This window comes from Rattus rattus, chromosome 11 (assembly GCF_011064425.1).
Source record: "Rattus rattus isolate New Zealand chromosome 11, Rrattus_CSIRO_v1, whole genome shotgun sequence".
NCBI classification, from domain to species: Eukaryota; Metazoa; Chordata; class Mammalia; order Rodentia; family Muridae; genus Rattus; species Rattus rattus.
Genome location: NC_046164.1, coordinates 15244098 through 15260217, shown reverse-complemented (window position 1 = coordinate 15260217; position 16120 = coordinate 15244098). Strand labels below are relative to the sequence as shown.

The following is a 16120-nucleotide window of genomic DNA, read 5'->3' as shown; positions in this document are numbered from 1 at the left end:
CTACTATAAAAGTCTCGCCAAAACCCTGTGGCTTGTGAGATCTGAAGTCCTGGGATAACTGAATGCTACCGTCCAAATCTGCTGACACAGCATCAAAACCCATGTTAATGAACATGGTGGTGGTCTGAACATGCTTGGCTGGTAGGAAGTGTAGGAGGTGTGGTCCTGTTGGAGTAGGTGTAGCCTTGTTGGAGGAAGTGCATCGCTATGGGTGTGGGCTTTGACACTCCACCCAGTGTCAGTTTCTCTTAGCCTCAGTGAGATCAAGATGTAGAACTCTCAGTTCCCCCATCACCAGGTGTGCCTGGATGCTGCCATGCTTACTGCCATGATTATAATGGACTGAACCTCTGAACTTGTATGCTAGCCCCAATTAAATGTTGGCCTTTGTAAGAGTTGCCTTGGTCACGGTGTCTCTTCACAGCAGTAAAACCCTAACTAAGATAGAAGTGGGTACCAGGGACTGGGGGTATTGCTGTGATAGCCTGACCATGCTTTGGAATGTGGATTTTGGGACTTTGGATTTGGAAATGCTTTAGGTGTGGCTTAATGGGCCATCCTAGTAGAAATGGAAGACATTGTTGCTGAGGGTGATTTGAACTGTGGGGCCCTAGCTCAAGAGGTTTCAGAGAGGAAGAATTTTAGTGTATGACCTAGAGACGAATGTTCTTGTAATATTTTGGTGAAGAGTGTGGCCGCTTTTGGTCCATGTTTAAAGAGTATCTGAGGCTAAGAGATTTTGATGAATTGCATTGACACAGGAAGTTTCAGAAAAGCCCAGCATAGACTTTGTCCTCTGGTTTACCCTCATGAGGTGCATTTTGATCAAGCACAGCAAGCTTGGAAAAGAAACAAACAAACTGTATGGTTCGAGTAATAAAAGGGCAGCAGGAAGTGCAGTAGAGCTGAATCCGTGTTCGAGAAGATAAGCAGATTGAGGGAGTGGTAAGCTCATTTTTTTATGCATTTGCCATTGAACAAGGAATAGTTATATCATGGTAGGTGTTATTAGTAATTGGTTGTTTTCATTTGGACTTTTAATCTGGAATGAACTACGATCCAGAAATGGAAGATACAGGCTTTTTTGATCTGGATATTGAAGCATGGTGTCCATGAAAAACTTAGGCTCAGACACGGTGGTACACGTCTTTAATCCCAGGAGACGGAGGCAAGCAGATCTCTGAGTTCAAGGCCAGCCTGGAACAGAGCAAGTTCCAGGTAAATAAAAGCTTAGGTTCACACACTCAGATCTCTGAGTTCAAGGTCTGACTACAGAGCAAAGTCCTGGACAGCCAGACTTAGGCAGTGACGGAGATAGAAAACAAACAGAAAGCTGGTGATGTAATAGAAAAGGTGGCCATGTTCCAGTCCCAGCAAGCGGCAGAACTCAAAGCTTCAGCCATGTGACTCTGGCTTTAAGGTCAAGAACGGAAGGGGAAGGTGTAGCCTCAGTTGCAGCTAATGAGTCAGGACTGAAGGGGTCATGCATAAAGGCACCATAAAGGGAGCCTGTGGAAGGCTATTGGTGAGTCCTAGTTGCAGTGAAAGACCTCAGTGTGTTAGAAATGCCAGCACCACGGGATGAGCACTAAGAACAGAAACAGCCGTGGAATGAAGTCAACCGAGCCTAGAGTGGTGCAGAGGGCAGAGCTGGAGAGGTGACCTAAGCCCTTTGGAGGAGCCCAGAAGATCATGTGTGGATCCCAGACATTAGAACAAGAAGCTGTAACATTGAAGTTGCCTCGGAGGCCCCAAGATGTTCTAGATGCCAGAGCCATGGGATACCTGTTGGAAAGCTAATAACAGGGAGTGGAACCAGCCCAGGGGAAAAAAAAAACTGTGCTGCAGTTAACCAAGATGAACGGAGCTGGAGAGATCTGAAGACCGCTTTGACATTACACGTGCAGATGCAGAGTTTGTCGTGTGTCCAGATGATTGGTTTGGTCTTGCTTTGGTCCAGTATCTCCTCACTATGACGTTCTGGAATGGTAATGCACATCCTGTGTTGTTGGAAGTGTGTGATCTGCCTTTTGATCTTATAGGGGATTACAGGTAAGCGATGGGATGAATCTCAGAAGAGACTTCCAACACTGGACTTTTAACATGGTTGAGGTCGTTATAGACTGTGGGTACTTTTAAAATTGGACTAAACGTATTTTTTATTATGCTATGTTTAGGTATGGCCCCCATAGACTCCTGTGTTTGAAAAAGCCTGTGGGGCCAGGGAGTGGAATGTGATGGTTTGAATATGTTTGTGCCATGGGAAGGGGTACTATTAGGAGGTGTGGTCTTACTGGAGGAGGTGTGGCCTTATTGGAGGAAGTGCGCCGCTGTAGGAGTGGGCGTTGAAGCAGAAGAATCCATTTCTCCTGGCTGCAGTTGGATCAAGATATAGACCTCTCAGTTCCTCCAAGCACCATCCCTGCCTAGATATCCTGCACCAAGTCTACCTGCACGCTGCCATGCTTCCTGCCATGATGATTATGGACTGACCCTCTGAACCTGTAAGCCAGCCCATTTAAACGTTGTCCTTTATAAGAGCTGCCTTGGTCATGGTGTCTCCTCGCAGCATTGGAAAGCCTAACAAAGACACATTTATATTCTCAGGGGATTCTCTTCCCCCCAACAGTGGTGGATGTGGAGAACTGAGAGAACGGATGCTCAGGTATAGACAAGACTTGCATACCATCCCTTCAAACATTTGCTCAGGGACACCAAGAAATAGTTCATAGAAAGACTGCAAGAGTCGGAAGACAGCTGCCAACGCCATCTTTTGGGCCAGACGCAGCCATTTATAATCAGAAACTCAGCAGGGAGCTGTGCTTCTGCTATAGCATAAAAATGAGGCCATCAACAGTCAGGCTTGGATAAAGAAGGGGCTGATTCACTAGATTCAGGGACATAAAAGACATTATTGCCTCCAACCAGCACAATGGCCACACAGATGGCCCTGATTAAACTAAAAGCCACAAAAACAAAACAAGGGGTCACGAATCTAGGAAAGGACTAGGTCAGGTATGAATCTGCCAAAGGACAAAATCATTAACAAAACCTTGAAGTTCAGTTGATATTCCCGATAAGGAATAGCTGATCAGGATTAATTATTTTCGTTCAACCCCATCAACATGACTAGTATCTCAGCACTGACTCAAAGAACAAATATCTGACCTACCCGATCTAAAGCCATTTTAATTTAAGTTTTAAGTACATTTAAATTTTTTAATTTTAAACTTAATTTTGAAACTGTTTTCCAAGCCCCCAATTTTGTCATCATTTCTGTTATTTCCCTCTATATTCTGGGATTTGATTTACTTTCTCGTATATGTGTATAAGCAAGATGATTGACAGGAAGCTTTTTGTGTTGTTTTCTATTGCTTTTATTTTGGTTGCACCTTTTAGCAGTGACAGAATAAACCCAGAGCTTTGTGCACACCAGGCAAGACCTCTGCCACTAAGATACACACCAACCCTGTATGTTTTTTCACACATCAAGCTCTGTGAAGCTCCTTTACCCCACACATTTACCTCTCTCTTACTGTTTACCCACCGGCCTATGCATGCATGCACACACACATACATGATACATACACACACGCATATACCATACATACACACCACACATACACACACACACACACACACACACACACACACACCCTACCATCTTAGCTCTGTCTCACCATTTTTCCTATTTATTTTGATGGTGTGTTTTTATCGTTCAGCTGGAAATACTTTAGCATTTTCTTGAATTTGTTGTTTTTGGCTCTAAAGGTACACTAAAGTTACTCATGTGACTTATAAATGTCACTGGCCTTTTTCTAAATGTTTTTAAACAAATATTTAAGTGCTCATACTGGAGAGATGGCTCAGCAAACAAAATTCCCAATGTGTATGTGTGTGTGTGTGTGTGTGTTTCTGTGTGTGCGTGTGTCTGTGTGTGTCTGTGTGTGTGTCTGTCTATGTGTGTGTCTGTGTGTGTGTCTTTGTGTGTGTCTGTCTGTGTCTGTGTGTGTGTGTGTTTGTGTGTGTGTCTGTGTGTGTGTCTGTGTGTGTGTATGTGTGTGTGTGTGTGTGTCTATGTGTGTGTCTGTGTGTGTGAGTGTGTGTGAGTGTGTGTGAGTGTGTGTGTGTGTGTGTGTGTGTGTGTGTGTGTTAGCTGCTACCCAAAGAGACCAGAAGGGGCTGGAATTATGATTGTTGCCAGTCCCTAGTTTTCTTTTTCTGTTTCTATTCTTTTTTTTTTTTTTTTTTTTCGAGCTGGGGACTGAACCCAGGGCCTTGCACTTGCTAGGCAAGCGCTCTACCACTGAGCCAAATCCTAGTTTTCTTTTTCTGAAGGAAAGCACACTCTTACTTCTGACTGCTGTCATTGTCAAGCAGATGTATTTCATTTTCTCTGCACACCTGTATCGGTTTCTCTTTGTATTTACTTTCTAGTCACCAGACCATGGTGACAGTCTTCGGATGGTTTTGCTATGCTCAACCCAGTTGCAGCAGTACCCACTTGATGTGTTCTCGGGATCAGTCAGTTTATGTTCCATTTTTATCTAGTATGGGCGCCTGACAGCCATTATCTGACAGTTTGTCCTTTTCCTAGTCTTCTCTTCCTTGAACATCCGCTTTTCTTTTACCATTACATTATTTTCATTTTGTGCTAAATGTAGTCCTATGCTGTAAGTTTTTCTTTATTCATTTGCTTCTGGGGTATTCTTCTGTGTGATCTATTCTATGTTCCTGCTTGGTGTGTCGGGAGCTCAGGCATGTCTCATCTGACCAGGAGTTTGATCCTTGTCCTGACACACCTTGGGTGCTTTCCTCACACTGATGTGATCAGCGGCCAGAGAAGCTGCACTGGAACACTGTAAAAAGTCAGCAGCATTTCAGCACCACAGACCAACCTACCCTACCTGCCCTACCACCATTAGCCTGCCCTACCCACCGCACCATCATAACGCCAGAATGGTGCATGCCGTGCCTTTCAGTCAACATGTGTCAGACTCTGGACTCTGGGGATGTTTGTGCTTTGAGAGCTGGGGCAGTTTCACAGAGGCTATTAAAGTGAACACAAAGATTGGGATCTCTAGCCAGACAGTGGTGGTGCACGCCTTTAATCCCAGCATGCAGGAGGCAGAGGCAGTTGGATCTTTGAGAGTTCAAGGCCAGCCTGGTCTACAGAGTGAGTTCCAGGATAGCCAGAGCTGTTACGCAGATAAAATCTGTCTCAAAAACAAAATAAAACAAACAAACAGGGGTTGGGGATTTAGCTCAGTGGTAGAGCGCTTGCCTAGGAAGCGCAAGGCCCTGGGTTCGGTCCCCAGCTCCGAAAAAAAAGAACCAGAAAACAAACAAACAAACAAACAAACAAACAAACAAAACAAGCAAAATAATCAGATGTTTGGCTAATTTTGTGTGGTTTTCTGGGTTAAGAGTAGCAAACCACTTTTATAAGTCACCGTAGGCTGCTCACAGGAAGAGACAGCTGTAGTGTTGATGCTGTTCCACGTGCCATTGTGTGTCCGTTTCTTCAGACCTTGTCCTCTTTTCTCTTTACAAAATATGTGTGTGTGTGCGTGCACACGCATATATGTGTGTTTTCACATGTTCTCTCCAGTGAGTTCTTGAGCTCCCCAAGAGGTGTTTCGTTTTAGATTTGCATTTTGTTGTCCATTTACAGTTCCCATTTCTTTGCTAAGTCCCTGTCAGTCTGTGGAGTTTTTACACTGCACGCTCGCAACAGCAGTTGTAACCTGTTATTGCCTAATCCCAGCATTTGGTCCATCTTAAGCCCATTTCTGCTGACTACTCCTTGTCTTATTATGGGTGACACTGCCCTGTGAATTTTCACACCCAATAACTGATTTTGACACTGGATATCCTGAAGATCATTACTGCTCTCCTCTGCCTCTGGAAAGCGCTGGCTTTAGTTGCAGCCACTCAATGGTGTGGTCCTAGTCAAACTTTTGAACTCGGTGTGTGGCCGCACAGTGGCAGTGGCTCAAGCATGGACTTGGGTCATCCATCTGCTCAGCCACCAATGCCCCTCAGTACTTCTGAAATCAGGCAAATACTTGGAAGGAGTCTGGATGCAGATCTGGGGACTCTCCCTTTACTGTGCAGCCACTGGAAGTCTCCCACTTGACCCTCTGTGTTCCCAAGTCTGCCGCAGGTCTGCAACATTTGCTTTAGAACTTCACAGCTTCCAAAGGTAGGAAGCACCCAGCGATTCCATGAGAAAGCTCTCCTTTGACCTCGGCTGGGGAAGTTCCCTCTCTTAGGGAGCCCCCCACTACTCCTTGCTTCCTGTTTTCTTTCAGACCCTCCTTGTCTAATTTATTTTCCGAAAGATATCTTCTAAAGCACACCCCTCTTTCAAAGAATGATTTCTAATCCTTAATTTAACATGTTATTTCAGTGTGGAGTACCTCTAATAAGCAAAACAACAAAATCAAACAAAACCCAGAAGAGTTCCACCCAAGCATCTACGATAGCTGGCTATGCCAGGTGGTTACATCATAATCCAAATCTCTATGTTGCTGGTACATTGCCAAAGAATGCCAAAAAAGTCAGAAGCCCAGCTTTAGGGGTTGAAGGGTTACATTCCTCAGACGGCTACCCAACATAAGCACACTCTAGAGTTCTGGAACGCATCCAGCTTCCAGCATCCTAACACCATGGAAGAAAACATCCCGTGAGAAACGACAACAGGAAAGAGAGCTGTGAGCGGCACCCCGTGAAGGCTGAGCAGAGCACAGCGAGAATCCTCCTTAAAACGGAACGCTTTGAAAGTAAACTCCCAAAAGCACAACTAGTTTTCGTAAAGGATCACTTGTGTGAACATTATTCTAAGCAACAAAAGCTTAATTGTAGATAAGTCCAGTATTACAGATCTATCTACGTCCCCCCAGAAAGTAAGATGTATGTTTATGCCATTCATAAAGCTATGAATTCATTACTGTGTGCAGAGACTCTTCACCGCTCCTGGTAATGTATCAATATCAAATGTTTGTTACACATCTCTGCTTCCTAATAGTTAGTGGCTGAGCAAAGCTACTTTGTAACAGGCTGTGCTGAAAATGCCACATTTGGAAGATAATTTGTTTAGCCTGACAATCCTACTAGGAAGGCTCTAGGGCTATACTCTTTATAAGTGGAACAGGACTTATAATAAACTCCCTGGACACTACTGCACGATCTTCAGAATCACACAGCTGTGTGTGCTCGTGTTTGTTTGGGCACGTTCATGTGTTTATGTGGGTGCACATGCATTTGGAGGCCAAAGATCAACAGTGTCTTCCTCAGTCGCTCTCCACATTATTATTTGAGACAGGGTCTCTCACTGAGCCGAGAGCTCATCCACTTGGCTAGGCAGGCTGCCTGGCCAAGGAGCGCCAGGAGAAGCCTTGTTCTGCTTCTCCAAGTATTGGGGTCACAGATGTACACTGCTCAGCCTGGCCTTTTTGTGGGAACTGTGGATCTGAATTTGAGTTCTCATGTGCATACAGCAGGCACTTTATCAACTGACCAAGTTCCCCAAGTCCCAGAATGTCGAAATTCTAGGAAAGAATATTTCTTTTGGGCTTGGTGATATATGTCATTAAGTCCAGCACTGGAAGGCAAAGGCAGGTGGGTTATTGTGTGTTCAAGATCAGCCTGGTCTACAATGGGAGTTCCAGGAAGTCATAGTGATCCAAAAAAAAAAAAAAAAAAAAGTTTGATTTGTTTTGAAAGATTCAAACACATTTTTAAAAGAAAGAATATAGATTTTAGAGGCCCCTTAAGAAAACAGAATACACAGAGATATGCTCACTAAGCACCTCTCACCGAACTTTTCTAAAGGAAAGAATGTTCGAGATGAGACATACAAAACACAGAGTCTAGGTAAACACACCGTGCTAAACAGTAATAGCAAAAATGGTGTTCGTTTAGATTATGCTTTGAATATATTTCTTGATATTAAATAAAAGTGTATTGTGAGTGCTGGTCATCCTAATTCGAACGGTACAATATAAATGAAGAAATCTAAAAAGTGAGTGAGCAGGTAAGAAGTTCAAACATCTTAACACAAAAATAGGATGGAGGTGAAATTTCTTTGGGCAATACAATGTGTAAAGAGTGTCTGTAGCAATAGGCTTCATTATACTTTGTCCTTGAACGCATGCAGTCGCGCACGCCATAATGCACCCAGAGCCTTTGTATTCCAACTTGATGAAACAAAACCGATCAAGAGAGTTTCAGACCCAGGGCAAAATCTATTTGTGAGGTATCATTCACAGTCTCTGGGAAGAAATTAAGACTCCTTGCCTGACAAAACGCATGAGAAAACGTAAGTGCTCTCAGTGGAGAGCAGGATTGTTCTTGCAAATGTTTCCTGGCTACCCATTTAACGCTGTCAGTCAAAGGTCTAGTAACACAGGGCATAGTGAAGAATGCTTCTATCTCAGCACTCCTGGGGCAGAAGTCCATGGATCTTAGAATGCCTGGTCTACATGAGTTCCAGGCAAATCAGGGCTACCCCATGAGACCCTGTCTCAACCCAAAAGTCTGGTAATAATCTTGAAACCACACTTTAAAACCAAGTCTTCCATCCGTCTCTCCTATCAGGTGTCCCTAAGAGTACACTTCTAGATGGATCTCCCCAAACCTCTTTACACATGAGAGTTGGGGGTGTGTACACTTCTCAAGTCACTCTTCTAGCAAGCATTTCCAGCGGTCCGCTAAGCCGGCCAGTGCCCTGGCCTTTTACGCTGACGGCACACTGCCTTTTTCTCTGTCTTGCGTTTCTTTCATTTATTTGTTCTCAGGCATTTGTCGCTCTTCAGTTCACCTGCGCTGACAACACCCACATCCAAGCGAACACCATGAGTACTGACTCAGCTCATTTTCCTCACGCTACCACCGTGCGCTTTACCCCAGTTAATTACAGACCATTCCAAATCCTCAGCAAAGGCTCTGTCTTCATGGTCTCCCATAAGCGGCAGATGACGCTTTCAAACACGCCGTCCAGAGACTTCATAAAACACCCGAAACTGCTAACATGTCCAGATCGCATCCAATGCTCCTGGGGTCACTTCCGGAATGATCTGTGCAGCTGGGCATTAGCCAGAAAGCTGAGTGTGACCTGGACAGTGTCTCCTAACATCACCGACATACACACTGTACCGGCCTCGCTAATGCTCAGGGAGGCAGAGTCATTTATCTTTACAATGTTTTCCCAATGAAGTCATTCTTCAAGGCTCGAAAACAGAAATGAATGACTAAGTGGTCTCCAACCCATTGTTCCGGAAGTTGGGTGCCAAGCTGTAGCTTTCCCATTTACCAAGGCTGGGGGACATTTCGACATGTTCTGACGTTCGTAAACCTCTGAGATGTTGGAACGTGACTACCAAAGTAATTCTTATTGATTTCTGACCAAATGCTTAAGACACATGGGGGGAGGGGAGGGCAAGAAAGTAGAATGGAGAGTAATTGGGAAGAGGAAGGGGACTGGGGGAGGGGACGAGGGAGAGGGGAGGAGGAGGGGAAGGGGAGGAAGGGGAAAGGGAGGGGAAAAGAGGGTGATGATAATGTATGATATATATGTAGAAAATGTCATAAGGCAATACATTGAATAATTACACACGCTAATGAACACATGAAAATGCACACACAGAACTCTGGGGCTCACAAACTTCAGATATTTGTCTGACCAGGTGGCCTTCACCTAGTGTTCTCTTTGATGTCTTCACTTTGTATTTACATACTCGCTGCTAGTTTATAGGTAGTTCAACCATTTCTTCCTAATTTTCCACTCCATTCAGAGATATATTTCCACGCACATATTCACCTCCATTAGGAAAGACGATTTCTTTTTTCTTTTTCTTTTTTTTTTTTTGGTTCTTTTTTTGGAGCTGGGGACCGAACCCAGGGCCTTGCACTTGCTAGGCAAGCGCTCTACCACTGAGCTAAATCCCCAACCCCGGAAAGACGATTTCTTAATGACACTTAATGACACATTGCCGGAATTGAAGCAGAAGGGTGTTAGTGGGTGTGGTGGCGCGTGCCTTTGATCCCAGCAGAACTCTGTGAACCAGCAGAACCCAGCTTGATCTGCCTAGCAAGACCCAGGTCAGCCAGGGCTGCACAGTGAGACCCTGTCCAGCTAGGAGGTGAGAAGTCTCACCACAAACAGGTCACCATCAATAGTCCCAAGCACCCATGTCCCGGAGCCTCTGAGTGACCAAAAAGAACAGACAAGGCTCTGGCTACCCTGGATGTTTTCTTGTCACCAAACATGTTTTTGGATGTGTGAGGTCTTGTCACAAAGCTGGGGGAGAAGAGGGGTGTGTTGTTTGTGGAGATGATATGTGCCAGAGATGCCAGCCACCAGATGCGGGAAACTGCAGGGAAAACACAGCCTCCTCACTGCTCCAGAGAATGCACCAGAAGGCCAGGCTATTGCCCCCCAGGGGACTTGTACAAGAAACCAGGAAGCCAAGAGCAACCCTGGAAACCCCACCCTCCCCAAGTATCTGCACGCCAAAATCTTTTTTAATAAGGAACAGTGTGTTGTAATTATGAGCAAGTGTGAATTCTTTGATATACACAAACTTTACCTTATCCCCAATAAACAACTGGCCCAGGTGCCAAGAAGAAACAGCTGGTGTCGGAACGTCGGTAGCATGAGAACGGTTGAAAGGTGTTAACTGTGGGATGACTAAGGGGGACGTCTCATCAGAAAGCAAAAGGATGTCCAGTAGAGGAGGGTTAGGGAGATGACTTTAGGGGTGTATTAATTTTGCCAGTGTAAACTTCAGGTAATCATCTTAATTCTTTACAAGTAAACTTCAGTTTGAAACAACGGGCTGGAGAAATAGCTGTCAGTCTTGAGTGTGATTTGAATTATTAGCCAGATAACTGGCACCCAAGTTTTCTTTTTAAAAGCCAGTCACTGGGTCACGAGCTTGTATTCTTAGCAGTGAAGAGGCAGGAGGAGGCAGAGCTCTGGAGCTGGCTGGTGAGCCAGCCTCGCTGTAAGACACCTTATCTCGAAACCAAGGTGGATGGTTCTAGGCGAATGACCCCCAGCTGACCTCTGCCTTCCACACAGACCCATGCACACACATACACACACTACCATGCTCCATACAGAGTGAATAAAGTATGCTTCTTTCTTGTTTTGTCTTGGGTTTGTTTGTTAAAACAGGGTCTCTATGCACTTTGGCTGTTCACTCACTGTGTAGACCAAACTGACTTCTAACTCAGAGATCCACCTGCCTCTGCCTCCTGAACGCAGGCATTAAAAGCATGTGCCACCATGTCTAGCATACACCAAGCATGCTTCTCGTAACTACAAAATAACAGTATAATTGTAGAGGGTTTTTAAATTAAGACATCATATACATTTATAAAAACATATTAATACATTGTCTATTCTGTATGCCTTCTAGTTTCAAATGGCTCTTCCATGACTTCGGAATGTAACAAAGAATCAAGACAGGGGTCATCTTGCCCCAGCAAAAACTGGTTGGGTAGAAAGAAGGGGGAGGGGGTAGGGAGACAAACAACTTGACCAAGGGCCACAGTCCACAGAAACATAATAGACCTATTAAGCTTCGGTGGTCTAAGGCTTCTGGGTGTCTCAGCTTAGCCAGGTTAACTCTCCCCATGCTCTACCTTGCTGCTTTCTCTGGTTTGGTAATAACTTTCCTTTCCTGGGTCTTCAGAAAGACTCCTTAAGGAACACACAGCAATCCTGGATCGCTCTAACTCAAACTTCCAGCATCTGAAACGTTTTCAATGACTTTCTTAAGCTATGTGTGTGTGTGTGTGTGTGTGTGTGTGTGTGTGTGTGTGTGTGTGTGTGTGTGTAAAATCTGGGCTCATGGCTGAGTTCAAGGCCAGCCACAGCTACACAGAGAAACTCTGTCTCAACTGCTCCCCTCCCCAATCTTTCTGACAGCTGATTTCTGAATTTTGCTAAACTTTTCTGAGCCCGCACTACATATTTTTTTCTACCACCAGCTCTTTGGTAAGATATCACAGGCTATAGAATCATCCACATGTATCTTTTAAATCTAAGAGCTGGCACCGGGAAAGTGAGTGGGGGGTGTGGCTCGGTAGGAGCATTCGATGCACTTAGCTTGTAAAAGGCCACAAATTTAATCCCATGCTTATGTTTGCATGCACGCACCCCCCCAAAAAAAACAACATTCCCACATCAGAGAATGTTCCTTGATTTCCTTGTAAAGTTTATGATGAGTAGCAGCTCTTCTAAGTAAATGGTTCAGCATTTTCCATGTCTGATAACTAGAAGGGCTTAGTCACTCTCCACCTCTTGACCTTGGGCTCTCTCCACAGAGTCTCAACAAACTAAGGAACCCCTCTTGCCTTGTCACTAGCCACTGGATCTAGTGGGCAGGAAGAGGTACTTTCACTTCCACGATAGCTGTTTAAGGCCACGTAAGCTTCTCTGCGTCTTCCTTCACTTGATCCCAGCATCTTTTCCCCATTCTTTTACAATCCATAGGCAGGCGGCCTCCAGCACACAGCATTGTGTCTGGGCCTCCCTTTTTCACTCCCTTGTATCAGTGGTGGGATGGCCCAGGCTTTCACCTGGGATAATTCTATCCTAAAAGTGGCTTCTGACTGCAGTACCACAATGGAGGTCTGAACTCTTCCTTGCTCACAACCTCAAAAATCTCCTGAGATTGGCATACCTTGTTCTGTGGTAAAAAGACATTCCTAAATAAAGACAGCCCTCTTGACTATCTGATGCTAACACTCCCCTGAACTATCTATTTGATGTTAACAGTCCCCTGGGCTATCTGATGCTAATAACCTCCTGGGCTCTCTGATGCTAACAGACCCCTGGGCTGTCTAATACTAATGTACTCAATGGGGTTATCATCCAATGATGTTTATTTGTCCTGGGAGCAATTTATTAATGAAGTGCACTTTTCTTATCTGGCATCGAAAGGTCAGGCTTTGTTTAAGAACTGTGACCTTCTAGTAGATATAAGACTAGTTAAATGAGTGAAGGAAGGTGCTGGGTAGGGGTGAGATTGCCCTGTACGGGAGGAACTGAGTCAGATCCTCAGACCTTATGTGGGTGTCAGGTGGATTCCATAGCCTGCCTGTCATGCCAGGGCTCAGAAGTAGAGAAAGAGAATCCCAGAAGCGAACTAGCTAGCTGGACTGGGAGTGAGCTCCTGGTTCAAGTAAGAGACTCCACTTCAGTGGATAAAAGGCAGAGTGTTCAAGGAAGGCTTCTAACATCAGCCACGGGTCTCCCCAGGAACACAGACATGTGGGTGTGCAGGTAGCTTCATATACATAAGCCCCACACATGAAACACACACACACACACACACACACACACACACACACACACACACACACACACAGATGCTTGAGATGAATCTCAAGACAAAGGTGCCACCAACTCTATGGTAAGCCAGCGCTGTGGTGTTTTTCTTAGCTGCTGGGAGGACCACTTAAAAATACATGACTTGCCTTTCATTTAGGATATAAGAACCATTGAGGCGCTGTCCTAACTGAGCAAAGAAAAACAAAATAGAAAAATGTCTACTACCTCAAACAACTTACTGCCTTCCGTCGTACATTTCCTGGAAACATACTACGAACATGAAAAGATTAAAGCATTACCGTGCTTGTCTGAAGTCTAACGGGACCATCAGAAGGGTTGGGGGGAGGTTCAGGGCCAGAGGGGAGGGGGCATTTAGCCTAGAGTTGTCTACTGTTGAGGGCGGGGTGTGTGCCCGGGAGATACCGGCACTGTCACAGGCCTTGAGAGATAAGCAAGGTTGAGAGACCTGGAGCGGCAGACACAGGAAAGTCTGTCTGCCAAAGCACACACATTCCAAGCCACTGAAACAGCTCCGGTAAATTCTCTAAAATGTGCGGCTCAGAACAAAGAAACATACTCAAAAAGGTGAGTGCATGTTTCTAACGCAAGCCTTCGAGAAAGGATGTGATTCAAAAGTTAGATATGTTAAACACAAAACAACAACAGAAAAACCAAAAAAACCCCACATTTAACCCAACGGTAGCCGTGGGAGGACTGAGCCTGTGACCTTCCAGTAAATGACACCAAAACCGAAGGCAGAGATCTCAGTCAGCTCCAGACAGCCTGCAGTGATGGAATCCTTACTGTTCATCCGCTAGGAGAAGGGAGCTGTCTCTACACGCCCAGCTTCATCTAATGCACGCAGTGAGGTAGGCTCTAAAACTCCGTTACACAAGGAAACCAGGGCTCAGTGTACTTCAGTCATTTATTTGAGAGCCTTTGAACACCTATCTTTCAGTGCAGCCAGAACTCCAGGGCAACTACTCTAACCTGGGGCTACACTCTGTATGCCCTGCCAATTTAAAACAATGTATATCTTCTACTATGATATATCTTTGTGTGTGTGTGTGTGTGTGTGTGTGTGTGTGTGTGTATGTGTGTGTGTAGGCTAAGAAGTCTATGAATAGAGTAATATTCTCTATTCAATCATTTCTCTTAGTCACTTTCAATGTCCCAAAGTTTAATTAACAGAACAGGGAAGCGGCCCTGAACTGAACTCAACACTCTGGGGTTACTATGATATATCTTTATATTTTATTTACTTGTTTATTTTTGAGAAAGGCCTTCACTGTAGAGCCCAGACCACTTTGGAACTCACAATGCCAAGACCAAGCCCACCTCACACTGGTAACAATCCTCCTGCCTCTGCCTCCTGAGTGCTGGGATTTCAGGGATGTCTAGCCATGCTTGGCTACCATTATATTTAAAAGAAGAGGAGTCAAAGACACCTCCATGGCACCTGCACAGTAACGGCAAATGTGTTCACAGATGAACCAAGGTTAGAGACAGGCCAAATCCTGGGAATGTGAGGTCCATGAGACACTGTTGCCAAGAGCAGCTGATGGGAGAGGACAGAATGGCCCACTGGTTCGTTTCAAATTATTCATTTAGTTGCAATCAGTCCAAAGAACATGGGCTTCGGAAATAGAGTGTCCTTACTCAAAATCCAAACTCTGTTGCACATCAACCTGGGCATGGCAAACTCTGGAGAGGTTACTTTTAATTTCTGTTTTCTTGTGCAGGTGTTATGGTTAGTTAAAAACATATTTAGGTCAGAGGGGGGAAAAGGAGGAAGCCTTTGGATAATGTGGAGAAAAGTTAACATTGAGAACTAAAGAGAGCCAGAGGCAGTGTAATTCTATCACTCAGGAGGCTGAGGCAGGAGGATTGCCAGGACTGTGAGGCAAGGCTGGGCAGCAAAGCAAGGCAGTGCCTTAAAACAAACAAAGGCAAGCACTAAGGTGCCGTCTGCATTCATTTAGCATATTCTAGCTGCAAGGCATTTGCCAAGTCATAAACTCTGAATTCCATTCTATAAAATGGGTACAGCAGCGCCATCTCTCTTAAGATGGGAGAGATACCAGGCCAGTCAGTTTACAAAGCAGTGATGTCATCAAATCATTAAGACAAGCCTTGCTAAAGAAGTATAACTTTTATCTCATTTCTCTTTAAGCTTGGGCTTTATGACGGAGGTGCCAATGACTACAGATTAAAATACTACAGAAGATTTAAACGTCATAGGCAAGCACTGCCTTTAGTCCCAGAACTCCAGAGGCAGAAGCAAGCAGATTTCTGAGTTTGGGCTAGCCTGGTCTTACAGAGATCGAGTTCCAAGACAGCCAGTGTTATGCAAAGAAACCTTGTCTCAGTCAGTCAATCAAACATAATAATTTGATAAAAACTGGGCATTTGGAGTTAAAATATTTCTGACTCTGAATTGTTTTTAAAAGGAGAAACTCTACCCAAGCATCAAACTGTTCGTTTCTCTTAGAGTTCATACAACATTTTCTTTACTAAAAAGCCTCCCTTAAAAAAAAAAAAACAAAAACACTTCTTGAGTACGTAACTCACTTGATAGACTGTCTAGCACAGACAAAGCCTCAGACTCAATCCCTAGCTTTACTTATGAGAAATGGTTAATTACGCGTACCACCTTTTACAGACATTGAGGTGGTGGCCCCCACCTGCTGTCTAGAATATAAAAGAAGAAAATGTTTGTACTTGCAAATCACCCTCCCCCACATCTCCCAGTTGGTCTTAAGTCCTTAGAAATTC

At 44.6% G+C, this 16120-nt stretch overlaps 1 protein-coding gene and 1 non-coding gene across 3 annotated transcripts in view; both read right to left on the bottom strand.

The window, feature by feature from the left end:
• Lrrc8c (leucine rich repeat containing 8 VRAC subunit C) overlaps positions 1-16120 on the bottom strand; it is an 87183-nt gene that overhangs the window by 69417 nt on the left and 1646 nt on the right. The gene's annotated exons all lie outside the window — the stretch shown is intronic.
• LOC116912955 lies at positions 14445-14576 on the bottom strand. Its single transcript, XR_004389522.1, has one exon. It is a non-coding gene; the product is annotated as a small nucleolar RNA SNORA36 family (small nucleolar RNA).